The sequence below is a fragment of the Sciurus carolinensis genome, chromosome 11 (genome assembly GCF_902686445.1).
Source record: "Sciurus carolinensis chromosome 11, mSciCar1.2, whole genome shotgun sequence".
Classification (NCBI taxonomy): Eukaryota; Metazoa; Chordata; class Mammalia; order Rodentia; family Sciuridae; genus Sciurus; species Sciurus carolinensis.
The window spans coordinates 60,461,216-60,476,669 of record NC_062223.1 but is presented as its reverse complement, the minus strand read 5'-3'; positions in this window follow the sequence as shown (position 1 = coordinate 60,476,669).

Here is a 15,454-nt window from a genome sequence, read left to right as displayed (position 1 = left end):
TGATTAATAAATGCAAGCAACTGTTAATCCTTGTATCTTATGAACCCCTTAATCTGTTGGCGTGTTTGTTTTGTGGTGCTGGAGATCAAATCCAGAAGCTTGTGCATGCTAGACAAGCTGTCCACCACAGCCACATCCACAACCCACTATTGGTTCTTTTTTGTCAGCATTTGGAGGTATTTTACATGTTTTTTTAGAAAATTGCTCCCAGGTACTCTACTATGTGCTTCAACTGTAATCTTCTCCACACCTTCTGTATCCAATTTTAATACCTGTTTCTCTTACTGTCTATACTTCCATCCCCTCCCTCAATCCGCTTCAATGGGACTGCTACCCACCCTTGACACACCACATTGAAAAACTTTAATCAAAAGTTCTTGTTTTCCTAAAACTTTAAAGTATTTTTTCTTTCCTTTTTTGACTCATTAACAGTTCTTGCCATTGTTACCCGTAGTCTACTAAGTGAAATATTTACACTCCTACCTTATATGAAGGGGTTCAACACAATTTCCCACTCCTGTGCACTCAAATGTACTTGTGCCAAAATGATTTCCCTTAGAACTACCTCATTTCACAGCCTTTCTTTCACTAGAGAAAGGAAAGGCAGTACCTCTCCGTCACCCCATAACCTAATTGTTTAGTAGTCCCAGGGAGCACAATGTTTAAAGGGTCCAAAAGAACAATTTGAAACATTCTTGTTGAGACTTGAGTGACTCCTATGGCAATTCAGCTGGCGGTATGGTTTGAATGTCCCCTTCAAAACATGTTTTTTTTTTTTTTTAAATAAGTGTTTTGTGAATGCATTGACTGTAAGGTAGTTATCAAGAGAGCAGGTGTTTTTTCACACATATTTTTCTTAACCCTTCTGCTCTTCTGCCACTAAATAACAGCACAGAGGCCCTCCATAGTTGCTGGCACTAATGTTCTGGCACTCACATCTTGGACTGCCCAGCCTCCAGAAGTGTCTAAGAAATAAACTTGTCTTTTGGAGTTGGTGGGGATCTCTCCCAAAGCCTTACACACACGACACACTACCATTAAGTTATGTCACCAATCCCCACTCCAACCCCCAATCTTTTTTTTTTTTAAGACAGTCTGTTTCTCAAATTGACCTCAAACTTGGCTCAGGTGATCTCCTACCTCAGCCTCCCAAGTAGCTGGGAGGACCTGGGAACTACAGGCACTCTCCACCGCACCTGGCTAAAAATGACATTTTTCCTCCCACCCCAGTGCTTGGGATTAAACCCATGTCTCTACTACAGCTGACCTACATCCCCATTTGTCTTTTTATCATAAATTACCCCATCTAAGGTATTGTTACAGTAATAGAAAACAGATCATTTCCAGTTATGCACCCTTAGTGAAACTGGTAGAGAACTGATAGGTTTATTATAACATTGATGAAAGATCACTGATTTTTGTGGGGTTTTTTTTCCCCCCTAAATTCTAAAAGTTAACATTGAGGGGTTGGGACTGTAGCTCATTGGCAGAGTGATTGCCTAGCACATAAGAGGCATTGGGTTCAATCCTTAGCACCACATAAAAATAAAGGCATTCTGTCCATCTACAACTACAGAAAAAATATTTTTTAAAAAAGAAGACCGAAGCTTCTAAAAATTTATTATTGACCACTTTCATGTGAGAAAGATTTCTCTGTCCCTTCATTTGCAGAAATAGCAATTTTCTCCTTCAGGAACTCCAGTTACATACGTACTACATCACCTATCTCCATGTCACTTTTGTCATTCCTGTTCTCTAGCTCTCTTTTGTGATTTGAGCACTGTATACTGTCATTCCAATTTTTCCTTTATATGATTACTTTTTAAGTTTTGTCCCTTTCAGCTCCTATTTCATTCTTTGTTCTTTTATATCTACTTTTTCTAATAAGTGCTATTAGGTAGAGATGAATTTTTACGATATTATTTTCATGAAATGTTTCATCATAACTTTCAAATGTTTTAAGGCAGCATTTTTCTGATAAATGGGTTCATCTGCCATTTTTCTATTTTATCCTCATACAAAGCTTTGCTAGTTTTCTATTGTTTGATCAACGGCAAATATTTATCAAGTACCTGCTGTGTACCAGGACTTAGGCACTTTAATGAAGCTTTCATTCTGATGGAGGGCATATGTATGACAACTATATACTTCAGGTGGTGATAAACATGAAAACAGGGTAAGGAGATGCAGTGACATTACTAGAATAAGCTAGGGCAGCAGAGGGTTACGAGGCGAGTTCAAAGAGCAGGAATAAGATCATTAGAACATGAGATAAACTGGTTTCTATTCTGAGAATGAGAAGACCTTGGAGAATTATTTTATTAGAGCAACATGATCTGATTAATATGGGTTAATATGCTGTGTTTATAAGTACTGTAGTTTAAAAGTTTGGGGAAAAATTGTAGGAAGCCAACTGTAGACGGGGAGCACAGTTATGGCATTACAGCAAAATTCTACGTAAGCACAAAGACTTGGACTCGGGTAGTAATGGTGGTAATAATGAGAAATCAATTATGGATACATTTTGGAAGTAGAGTCAACAATTTGCTAATATTGGAATGTAGTATGTGAAAGCAGTCAAGAATGAGCTTTTGAGAGGGGACTCATCTTTTTTCCCCTAATATTGTGCATGTTAGGCAAGTGCTCTACTACTAAGCTACATTGCCAGCCCTTTTTACTCTGAGACAGGGTCTCACTAAACTGCCCAGACTGCTGTTGAACTTGCAATCTTCCTGCCTTAGCCTCCCAAGAAGATGAGACTACAGATGTGCACCACAGTGCTAAGTGTCTGTGGGGATTTCAATGTTGGGAAGGGGTCAGGCTAGCAGAACTTCCTTTCATGATTCAAGGTTGTGTGTATGAACCAATGCAGATCAGACATTATAGAACTGTTCCAAATGCAATGTCTTTTTGTCCCTGCCATGTCAATAGACTGGTCCTGCAAAGTCCTGCAGACAGCTTCACCTTGACACACTCTAGCCAGCTTACTGAGGTCCTGCAGAAGCCGTCATCCCCCTGCACTCTATTTGATATTCACTACCTTCCCAACTCTGACCATCTTAGAGTGAAGAGTTTCAGATGTCTCCTAGTTGTGTTGAATTGGAGTCTGCACTTCTGTTTCTCATTTTGCTTGTTGCTTTTGGGTAGTTTCCAAGGGAAGAGAGAAATGACTTCACTCTTCTGTCTCCAAACTGGAAGTACACATTAAGTTTTACACCCAAATTACTATGGCTCAAACCCCACTGGCTTATGTTCTGACTGTTCAGTTCCCCATCCTACTCTCAGAAAGCATCCCACAATTATTTCTGGAAAAACCAAGGAATACCTCCTGTGTGTGTTCCCCACAAAGTATGCCCCACCATTACCAAACAATGCCTTCCCTGTTCTCTCGACTCTGATGTCTGCTGTTCACTGCCCTCAAAGCTGCTTCAAGAAGCCTAACTTGCACCTCTGGAAAGGGGGCTCTTGTACTATTCCCAGAACCAGAATGTTGCCTCCCAAAACCCAAGTTCCATAGTGTCATTTTGCCTGCCAATCTCTTCAAACTACATGAAGTCATTCCCAAAAGGATTGTTACATTGAGAACAAAAGATCAGTCCTGAAAACTGAGATTCACATAGTTAACATATGAAACTCAGTTTTGAGTTTCCAAACAACCAAAGTTAAAGGAAAATATACAACTCATTTTAACCCATGTCTGGTATACTGGTGATATGCTTTATCAAGCAGACAATTTCTTGGTATTAAGTTCTGAGCAAAACTTACCATGCGGGTCTTTCTTTCTTGTCTGGAGTATTATCTTTAGACCAGTAGTTCTCAACCAGGAGTAATTTTTGCCCACTTCCCAATAGCAACATTTGGTAATGTCTGTGTTGTGTCACAACTGAGAGGTGTTACTGGAATACAGCAGGTAGAGGCCAGAGATGCTGCTAAACATTTTCTGATGCACAAAGATAGGCTCCCACAACCAAAAGTTATCTGGATTTAAGTGTCAATACTATTGAGATTGAGAAACTAGCTTTAGACCCAGGTGAGACGACCTCCCACCTTAGGACCCATGCTTTTGAAGGCCCTAAATGCCACAAATACATATTTATCAAAGAGCATGTGGTGCCTCTGTCACTCAGAATGTGGCTCTGAGGACCATGGTAAATGTCCTTAAACATGTACCATTGTGACTAGGAAAATTCTCCACATCTTTTACCCTATGTTCTTGAAGTAAAAAGGCCCCATGTGCAAGTTTCATGACGGTTTTAAGGAGTTTATTACTGCCAATGTCACTAAGAGACATTGCTTCAGAGTACAGAAGAATTTGAGTGGCAGAAGTGATTCAATAAGAGAAGACACTAATTTGTCAAATCCTTCTCACATGGATGTAATGTGCTCTTGCATAATGAAGTATTATTTCCCAGAAAGGGATATAGAGTAACACATCCAGCACTCATTTAACTGGGGGAGTGCCTGAAAGACAGAGCTGAGAGGACAGGGAAAATCAATTTTTCAAGAGATAATGAATGAGAATCTTTCCAAACTGGCAAAAAGACATCTACCCACTGATTTGAGAATCACTACAAATCCAAAACAGGATAAATGCAAAATTACACTGAGCTATGATAAACGTACTATGAGCCAAAGATGGGAAGAAGAGTAAATGTAGTCAGAGAAAAAAGACACATTCCCTTCAAGGGAACAGAAGTAAGACAGCTAACTTCTCCATAGAAACAGGAAGCCAGAAGATAACGTAAGTGATGCCTTCGAAGCACTTAAATAAAAGAACTGCCATCTCCATATCCTATATACAGTGAAAATACCCTTCGAAAATAAAGGTAAAGAAATTTGTGTTGGCCAACCCCCACCTGGCTTATGATTATTTAGAGAAGAGACACACATAAGGCAAATCCCACATTGAATCCCAATTTTTCCCTAAAGTCACTTTTCAAATTACCCTAAAGGGAATGGAACCTACACCAGTGGCAATCTCACTAGGCAGAAGAAACAGAGGGGAGCATTCAAGCCTTTTAAGATTATTGGGATTTGGAGGGAAATATTGGAGATGGGGGAGCTCTAGACTTCCCAAAATCTATACAGAGATATGTTCTGGAGTCCTTGGTAGCACCTAAATCACACATGAACAGGACAAGATTTTGGGAGTCTATCAAAGCATAGCTGCTTGAAGACTAATGGTAATGTGGCTTCTGAGGCTCTCTGACACTGCTGTTGGGGTGGGTAATCCACCTGGGGAAAAGAAGTTGTACCAAAAGTTCAGCTCCTGATCCCTGCCTTTCTTTCTGTCCTTGGCTCCAAAAAGTCACAGCTTTTCTAGCCCTCCAAGGCTTCAAACCTTTTTTTCCCCCCTTTTGGTGCTGGGGATTGAACCCAAGAGAACTTTACCACTGAGCTACCTCCCTAGCTCCTTTTCATTTTTTATTTTGAGACAGAATCTCACTAAATTGCCCAGGCCGGCCTCGAACTTGCAGTCCTCTTCCCTCAGCCTCCCAAGTCACTAGGATTATAAGCTTGTACCATTATGCCCAGCTTCAAACATATATTTTATATTTTAGTCTCCTTTTTCTACTTATTCTCAGTAGGAAAGATGATTCAAGGTAAACATGCTTACCATTGTCAGAAACAATTCTTCTTGTCTACAAAACATTTTGAAAAAAAGAATTTCAAGGCCCAAATCAATAGGGATGCATAATCATGTCCACAGGAGACTCAATATTGTAAAAGATGCAATTCTGCCCAAAGTAATCTACATGCAAAGCAGCTCAATTTAAAAGAAAAATCCAACTGAGGGTGGTGGATGAAATTTGGCTGTTGATTCTAAAACTTATAAGGAAATACAAAAGACCAAAAAAAAAAAAAGATATTTGTGAAGAAAAAAAGAGTACAATAGAAGCTTTGCTTTCTGCGTAGCAGAACTTACTATAAATCTCTAGTAATTAAAATAGTATGATACTGTCACAAAGATAGACAAATAGAAAACATAAATAGAAAAAAAGGGCCCAGAAACAGGCTCACACATACACAGATTCTTGATTTATGAAAAAAGCAGCAGTAGGAAATGACAGTTCTTCAGGTGGATTGTAGATCCGTGAAACACAAAATAACAAACCTTCTAGAAGATACCATAAGAGAACATTTTGATGACTTAAGTATGGGAAGACTTTTTAAAACAGAAAGCAAAAACAAATTACAGAGAAAAAGTTTACAAACTCTACTACCTTAAAATTATCCATGTCCATTCATCCAGACACCACAAGAGAGTGCAAAGGCAAGCCCCAGAGTGCGAGAAGAGATTTGCACTGCATGTAATCCACAGGAGGCTGCTTGGAGGAACCTTTTTGAGCTCTGCCTCACATCCTCTCAGTTCACATTTTACTCTGTTCCTGCAATGCTACTGCTGCAGGATTGGACACACTTGTCCTTCTGTCCCTGCTACCTCCATGTGGGATTCACGTGAGATCACAAGTCTGGGTCTGGAAAGTGAGGGCCCTAATACCCGTGGGGGATCCTTTGGTCAGTGAAGGTGCTGGACTAAAGTATAAGTATGGCTTAATGGCTTAAGACTGTGTCTTTCGTAACTCAGGTGGATAATTTTGAGTGCATCCTACACAGCCCCTCAGAAGGTCTCAGTGAGATTAAACCCACATTTTCCACAAGAGTGAGTGACTCAAGAAGACACTCTTCTTTGATTTCCTTCCTTTCCTTTCTACTTCGGTTCCCTGGGATATTTCCCAAATAAATGATTTGCCTACAAGCTCTTGCTTCAGGTTGTTTTCTGGGATAATATAGTCTAAATCTTTTTTCCAGAACCCTACAATCCACTAAGAAAAAGATACTGACAGCTGCTTTACAAAAAGGGAAATCCAAATGGTCAATGAACATTTTAAAAGTGTTCAACATCACTAATAATCAGAAACATGTTAATTGAAATTATTTCATAGTTATCAAAATGACATTAAAAATTAATGAAAGATCTTGGTAAGTATATTAGATACCCATCACTATGTAACAAATTACCCCAAGATTTAATGGCTTAAGACAATAAACACTGATTATCTCCCCATTTCCACAGGTTAGGAATCAGGGCTTAGCTGGCTACCTCTTTCTCAGGGTCTCTTGCAAGTCTGTAATCAAGGACACAGCCTCAAGATTTAACTAGGGGAGGCTCCACTGGGAGAGGATCCTCTTCCAAGCTCACTCATGGAGGTGTTGCCGGTCCCAAGTCCTCATGCTGACTGTGGGTCAGTGACATCAGCTCCTCGCTGGATGGGTCTCCACAGGTTAGTGCATAACATGGCTTCCTCATGGTAAGCAAGTGAAAAAGTGAGGAAGGGTGCCCAAGACAGAAGCCATAGTCTTTCTGTAACCTCATCTTGGAAGTGACATCCCATTATCTTCTGTCATATCCTATTCAGTTGAAATGCATATGAATGAGCTAGTTAGCTTTGGCCCACACTTGAGGAGAAGGGGTTAGACAGGGTGAACATCAAGAGTATCTGTGAGCCATCTCAGAAGCTGCCTATCACAGTGAAGGTGGGAAGCATAAATTAGCACTACTATTCTAGAAAAGAGTTTGGCACTTTCCACCTAAGTGGAAAGCTCATATATCTATGAGCTACCCCTAGGTATATACCAAAGAAATGGGTGTAGCAAGAAACACATAAAATGTTTATGGCAGCATTATCTTTAGTAGCTCCCAACTGGGAAAACCCAAATGTCCTTCAACAGCACAAGTAAATGTTGAATATACATTTGATGGGATACCAGATAGTAGCAAAAATGAGTGAAATATGGCTATGTGCTACATTCATATCATAAACATGATATTTAATGGGGAGAAACTGGACATAAAGGAATGCATTCTTTATTATTATATGTATACACATTTCAGAAAACAAATTGAACTCAACTATAGTCGTTTGGTGACGCTTGCTTAAGACAGTAAAACCGTAAAGAAAAGCAAGTCAGTGGAGTCACTCTGTTTGGGGCTAGGGGTGGGCCTGTGAGTGGGCAGGGCAGGAGAAGGACGGCCATGCCCTGGCAAGTTATCTCCTGAATGAGTGTGGTTACACAGCTGTTTGCTTTCTAACTGCTCATGAACTAACACTGGCATTTGTGTACTGTCGATGCGTACATTGTGCTCTGCCATAAAGAAAGTCTTCACAAAACTGCATACAAACCCACATCCTATCATCCAGCCAGGCACAAAAGCGGGCCTTGCTGAGGGCTTGGCCTAAGTAAGTACTCATGCCTGTCAGCCAGTGTCTGTTGTGAGGCTCCTTCAGGCAGGAAATCCAGGGCATCTTCCTGTATGTCTAGCCCCTTGAACATGCCAGGAACTGGAAGGAAGGGAAGGCCCTGCCATTCCCAGCAGGGTTTGGCCCTGAAAGCTGAGGTCTCTCTCCCTGTGAGAGGTCTAATCTTCTCTGGTCATGGCAGGAAGCAGGGAGCCTAAGCGGGAGAGGGGTTGGCTGAGAGGACTTGGTGTCAGGAGTCAGGGATAGGGAGCCCTTTTGGGGCAGTCACTGGAGCTCAGCTCTCAGAGACAACCTGCCTGCCTCCTATGGCCTTAGTGAGAAGACACCAAAACCCTCTCTAACTACCCTCCCCCGACTTCAATGAAAGGTCAAGGGAATTTTCCTCCTCTTTAAATGGAACGACTCTTTCTTGGGCGCAGAAAGAATTATTTATCAGGTGTTCACGGCACTCCGCATGCCTTTACAGGGCCCAGCCGTGCTCTGAGGCACAACAGACAACTTTCTTCCTGAAAGCTCGATTTATAGGCCAACTTCAAAGCCCAGGTCCTCAGAGCAGGGCAGGAAGCTCCAGTTTGGGGACTGACATCAAAGGGACTGCACAGGTTGATCTGATGTCAGGTGGACGGTTGCAGGGCTGCAAGAGGAGGCCTCCAAGGACCTGCCTGTCCTTGGCACCTAAGAGCTCAGAGAAGCAGTTTGGCAGTGGCCTGGCTTCCTGAATCCCAGATTCAAAATCCTTAGGCCACTGCAGATCCACTGTCATAGAAAATGGCAGACAGAGGATGAGGACAAAAGACTAGGACAGACGTGTAGCAGAGAGCCCTAAACCTGTTTATCCTGCACAGCCAGGAAAAGAAAACGGGGCTTAAAATGGAAGAACCACCTTGAGCCCTGCTGCTTGTAAAGGATCAGACATAAGGGCAAAACCAGCATAGTGAACACTTATTGAGAGCTCCCAAGTCAGGTACTGAGCATAAGGATCACCTCACTTATTCCTCACAGTGATCCAAGTAATACTATTAGTCTCATTTTTCAGATGAGGAAACAAGTTTAGGGTGGTCAAGTGAATTGCCCTAGCCACAGAGTTAAAAAGGGTGGATTTGAATTCCTCAATCCTGCTTCTACATACTGATCAAGGAACCTAGAAAAAAGGAATTAGGGATGCTTTCTGAGGGCTATAGTATAAGACGCATAACAGAGTAGAGAAAGGCAAAGTCATCTGAGAAAGAGAGCAGTCTCAGCCGGGCACGGTGGCATATGCCTGTAATCCCAGCAACTCAGGAAGTTGACACAGGAGGTTCACAAGTTCAAAGCCAGCCTCAGCAATTGAGTGAGGCCCTAAGCAATTTAATGAGACCCTGTCTCAAAACAAAAATAAAAAGGGCTAGGGTTGTGGGGATGTGGTTCAGTGGTTAAGGGGCTCTGGGTTAAATCCCCAGTATGAGAGAGAGAAGGGGGAGTGGGAGGAGAGAGAAGAGAAGAGGGGAGAAGAGGGGAGAAGTCTCCCTGGCCAACAGGCCTTTACTTCTTCATTCAAACATTCGTTCATGGAACAAATCATTTCTTAGCACCTACTTTGTTACAGACATTGTTGTGGATAATAGGATGACATAATGAACAATCAATGTCCTTGCTCTCAGGAAGCTCATGATCTTATACAGGAAATAGGCAACAAAGAAATAAAGAATAAAAGTGTGATACATGTTAAATGACTATAACTTAAATGCAGGTAAGCAATAACCAATATGTGTATTTTTGTTAGTACTTCCTATGGAACCAGGAACAATTACTAGCATTTTCTATGTATTAATTCATTGACTTCTTATGACTCTACTGAGGTAGGTGTCAATATAATCTCTTTACAGATTAGGAAACTAAGGCATAGAGATCTGAAATAATTTGCCTAAGGTCACAGGGCTGGCAAACCAACATTTGGTTCCAGGGTACCAAGTTCCAGGGTCTATGCTTGAACCCTCTGACTGAACTGCCACCTTAATATGGCAGTCTCCCTACTAACAAGAGGCTGGCCAGATAGGTCCAGAAGCATGGGCACCAGATCTATGGAATGGAAGGATCCTGCAGTAGAGACAGTCCCTCTGGCTGTGCAGCTCAATCCATCAGGTCTCTCCAAGCCTGCCCTAGTCCCAAGACTGTCAGGGAACCTTACAGTCCACAGGCCAGAGCTGGATATATGGCTTTAAATGATGATAATGGAGTCATATAATGTAGAAAAGCATATAGTTGTATATATACAGAGAGTCTAATACATAATAAGCATTTGATAAATGGTAACCAGCATTATTATTAACCATGATAATAATCCAGGAAGCTACTCTGATCTGATGTTAGTGGGGCTTCACATATGAGCACAAATTTCAGGAAGGAGGACAAATGCTGGCGTGTAACTGTGATTGTGCATCCTAGGCCCCTCTGCCATCCCCTCCCACCAAGTGCCAAGTCCAGTGCATCCATTATATGCTCACATGTCTTCACTTCAATAGTTCCCCATGGACTTGCTCTACTCACTCTCTTAAAACTTTCTCTGGGTCTCTGCATTGTCACCCCAGGGTCAGCTCTCCTGGAATAGCAAGAAATGGGGATGTGGGAGGCAGAGGTAGGCACCACAGCCCACCCATATCTCCAATCCCACAGTCAGCAAACATCGGTGGTGGTGGGCACTGAGCGAGGGGCAGCTGCCTGGAGTCCACAGGCTGGGCAGGTGAGGCAAGTGAATGGGGGCAGACACTGCATGGCACTGATTGGCAACAGTCACAGAAACCATCCCACTTTGTGAAGCTTGTGCTCTAAGCAATTGAGAACGTGGATGAAGTGATCCTGCCAATTCCAGACTTAACTTTTAAAGGCCTGGCAGCTTTGCTTCCCTGGGAAGCCAGGTAGGTCAAAAGACAACTTCCAGAAGCCCTTCATTCTCTAAGAAAGACCAAGCAGTTACCTGGAGAGGACAATGGAAAAAGAGTGGTGCCCAGCCATGCCAGCATACCCAGCTATCCTCCTGCAGGTGGCTCGCAGGTGAGTAAAGGAACCACTGTGGACATTCCAATCCCTGAAGATCTTTCCAGCTTAGCCTAGCCCAGATGATAGAATCATGAGAAATAATAAACTCCTGTGGTGTTGAACCACCATGTTTGGGGACCATTTAACACACAATGGATACCTGAAAGAGGGCTGAGTCCTGAGTGAGGAGAGGGACGCAGAAGATGCAAGGGCCAGGTAAAGGAGCACAAGCAGCCCTGCTTTGAGGCCCAAGCGATTAAAAACAAGGGAGCAAAACTTCTCCCACTGGTGTGCAGATCACAGCCTGGGCTTAGCGGAGAGAACCAGTCATCAATACTTCAGGGGTTTGCAGCTTGGGGAGGAGGCCACAAGGGACAGGAAGGGACAGCTTTCCTGGAGTGCAGGGGCAGTGGTGAGAGGCCACCCTGGGTCGGCTTCATGGCTGGCAGACATCTAAAAGCTGCAAGTCGGGGAACTCAAACTAGCAAGGGCTGTTGACAGTTTATATGAGGTATGTCTAGGGACTCCCAGGAGTGATCAAGGACTAACTGAAGCCCCCATGGTGAGCAGAACTGGAAAGGCCAAGAAGTCTGAGTTGTTGCTGTCATTGGGACCTCCTTTGTGGTCACTGGCTAGTGTGGCCTCTAGAAACACAGGTAACAGCAGGAAAGCCTGAAAATGATAGCCAAGTAAACGAATATCAACATGTATGTGGTCTCCCAGGACTAGGTGGCAGACTCTGGAGGGAGCCACTATTTCCACAATGTGGGCAGAGATGGGCCCAGAGAACCTCTGTTTTTTTACTGTGATCCTGATCCCATTGTGATTCCCCTGGGTCCACTGTCTTCTAGACTGAAAATTTGAAAGGATTTTGTTAAGATATCCAAACCCCTGGGTTCTTTCCATGCAGGACCTGATTTTCCAACTCCTTCTAGGTAAAAATCTGCCTTTGAGCCCAAATTTTGGGTCTAGGAAGGAGATGCTTTCTAGAGCTGAGAGGCCTCCAGAGACAAGCAGAGACAGGCCATCAAGAAGCCAAGAATTTAGTCAAAAGTCCTGTTCTGGATCACGAGGGCCTCCCTACAAGTGGGGAGAATGAGATTCTGTGTATAGTTACAGGGCTCTGGGCCAGGATGCCACATAGGACTATGGCTACTACCCACACAACTAGCAAAACATCCAATGATATCAAACTGGTTAATGATCGAGACATAGCTCAGAGCAAAGACTGATCAATTTGATGTACTCAGGGCTAAGGGACAGAGGCAAAGTGGTTGTATGACTGTGGACAGAGTCACTTCCCATCTGATGCTGGGGCCTCGGTCAAGGGGCTTTGTATTTCTGGTTCCCTCTCAGTTCTAAGGCAGAGTGAGGGGAGACAGTAAGTGGCTGAGCAGCAAGGAGACTTTCACTCAGGAGATAGATACAACCCTCCTCCATCAGAAGGAGTCCCCAGTGAGTGTTTCTTGGCTTGAGCAGCTTAGCCATGAAGCTTCTTCCCCATTGCAAAACTGTCCCCCTTGTGCTCAGGTAGGTCACTTTTAGGGTCTATGTTGCTTCCAAGCCTGGGGTTCAGCCCAAGACCAAGCTGGTCCACACCCTCCAGCCACAGCCTCAGCCTTCACCTCCAGCCTCATCTGCATTTAACATGCCTTGTTGGGCTGTGGCAGAGAATACTCAACAGACTCATATTAAAAATGCCCTTTAAAATTCAGAAGCTTTGAACTAAAGAAATACCTCAAGAAGTTTTCATGGAAAGTTCAGCTCTGCTGGTTCAATTCACTACACTTAGATGCACCTTTTCAAATAATAGGGAAAAAATGTAACAGGGTCAGACCCAATCAATATGCTTGTTCAAACAGAATTGCGGGGACTGTGATGTGCACACATTTTGTGCTCTGCCTTTGTACCCCGCCACTCGCTCTGAAGAAAGGTTTCTTTGCTAGGGGAGCAATGAAAGTGGTAGCCTTTTGAGTGGAGGCGGCAAAGCAATGGCGTGTTTACTGCGCTGGGAGGGGCTGCCATTTTTCATGTCTTCCCCAGCCTGTCTCTTTGTTCTTTTCATAACGACATGCAACCCACATTGGCAAAGTCCCTTGCACAGCCCAGCATCTGACGCCGAGTTGCAAGCAGAGGGCTCCTAGGATTGGCCTGCCATGTCTCAGAAATATGATTTGTGGATTAGACAAATAATTTGCTTCTTTTCCCACCCTTGGTGAGAACACAAAAGTACTTACCATGGAGTATGATGGAATACTTTGCCACAGCTGTGGGAAACTCCCAGAGCCCAAAACAGGCTCCTCTCTGACTGAGACAGGGCCTGTGTATACTTCTGCCCGTCTCCACACTTTCCCTGCCCAAGTTGACCCAGAACACCTTCAGGCCCCTGGAGAATGCCCATGGGCAGACAGATGAATCCCTGGCCTTAGACTGTCATCTAAAACAGCCAGGAAAATTCTGAAGAATCCAGCTTACCTGAAGGCAGATCTCAGAGGGAGGGGAAGGGGCCTGTTATAGTTTACACACCCCCAATCAGACACCAAGGCAAGCAGAATAGACAGCAGGGAGGGAACAAGGAGCTCGTTTTCAGTATCCACACTAGTCTGGGACATCTACTTCATGTGGACTCAAACTATACATACAAGTATAAACAGTGTCCCAGACATGTTGAGAATACTGGCAGTTCTGGAGATTTAAGTAGGGATTAGGAAAAAAAGATTTTATTCCTAACTCTTGTTTAAGACTAGATCCTAAAATACTCTTGTTGATTCTTGCTAAAGACAGATATCCTAGGTCCATCCTGGGCCTGGGTTAAAGGAATTAAAAATTCGACAAGTGGATGCAGAAACATATTCATGTCCCCTTTGCCAATTGCAATTCCATTGTTTAAAACTTGGCTTAGGCCCTGGGGTTCCCTGTAAGAAAGTGAAGTTGGAATTTCTGGGCCACATGGAGATCCTCAGAGCTGTCCCCACCCTTAAGTATGCCTGGTCAGCCAGCGTTTTCACAGATGGCTGCATCTTACCTCAGGTAACCAGAGTCCTCTTGAGGGGTTGAGAAGGACAAGGCCATGCTGCCTCTTACACAGATGTAGCTGGGATGTGCCTTTTCTGAACCACAAGTGCTTTCAGCTGAGTCTGAACTGAGGGCCTGTCACTCTTCTCTGAAGACTGAAATGTTGGCCATGATTCTCATACAGCAGACTACACTTCCTTGCTGATGGTGTCCTCTGGAAACAGCAGCTAGTTAGAGAGTTGCCATGTTCCCTCATACATAGGATTGTATGTGTGAAAGAGAAACAAACCAAGAGTATAAAAACTGTTGACATGCTTTCACTGAGAAAATGTCTACAGATGGCTGCCCTGTGAGTTGGGTACTGCCTCCTATGGATTTTTGTTTGTTTTTATTTTTGTTGGGAAGCCACTGCACTCAATTATGGAATCATCCTCCAAAACTGTCCCTTTTCATTGGTTATCGTGACGTCTCCAAGTAATGTTCAAAACTAGAGTATTTTTCACTTCAAAATTAAAAAAGAATCAGTGGCTAAAAAAGCAGCAGTATCCTTTGTCTAGAATGCCTTGGAATCTACTTTCCCCAGTTTAAATAATTGGAAAATAACTCCAAACCTCGGATGCACTTCTTGGCAGTGTAGAGAAACTGCCATAACAACAATCCTGGAAATAGACACATCCCTAGACCAAACTGGCCTCTTGCCTTCCTTTTTAAGCATACATCACAAGTCAAAACGAATTAAATACAAATCCAGTTTGCAATGGTCCGTCACTAACCCGCTTCATTGGAAGGAGCCAGTGGCATGTGGGTTGGAAGTGGGCCCGTGGCGTCCCCTGTGCTATCTGGGATTGGATTGCAGTCTGCCTGCCAAGCCAGCCCCACACAGGAGTCCGCAGCCCGGCGGCTCCTAGGCTGGGTGGGGTGGGAGCCTCCTGGAGCAGCTGCCAAAGCACAGCCAAGGGTCCAGAAGCCAACCTCCCTTTCTTGTGGCCTCCAAAGTCAATCAAGTGTCCAGGAACTGTCATCAGGAGAGGATTTTCATAGGTGAACACAAGCAGGGGTGAGAGCTGAAAAGTGAGGACTTTCCCAAGAACTGGGAAAAAAATTACCACCACCACTTGTGGAAGAACACAGCCAGCAAGAAACAGGAAACATATCAGGTT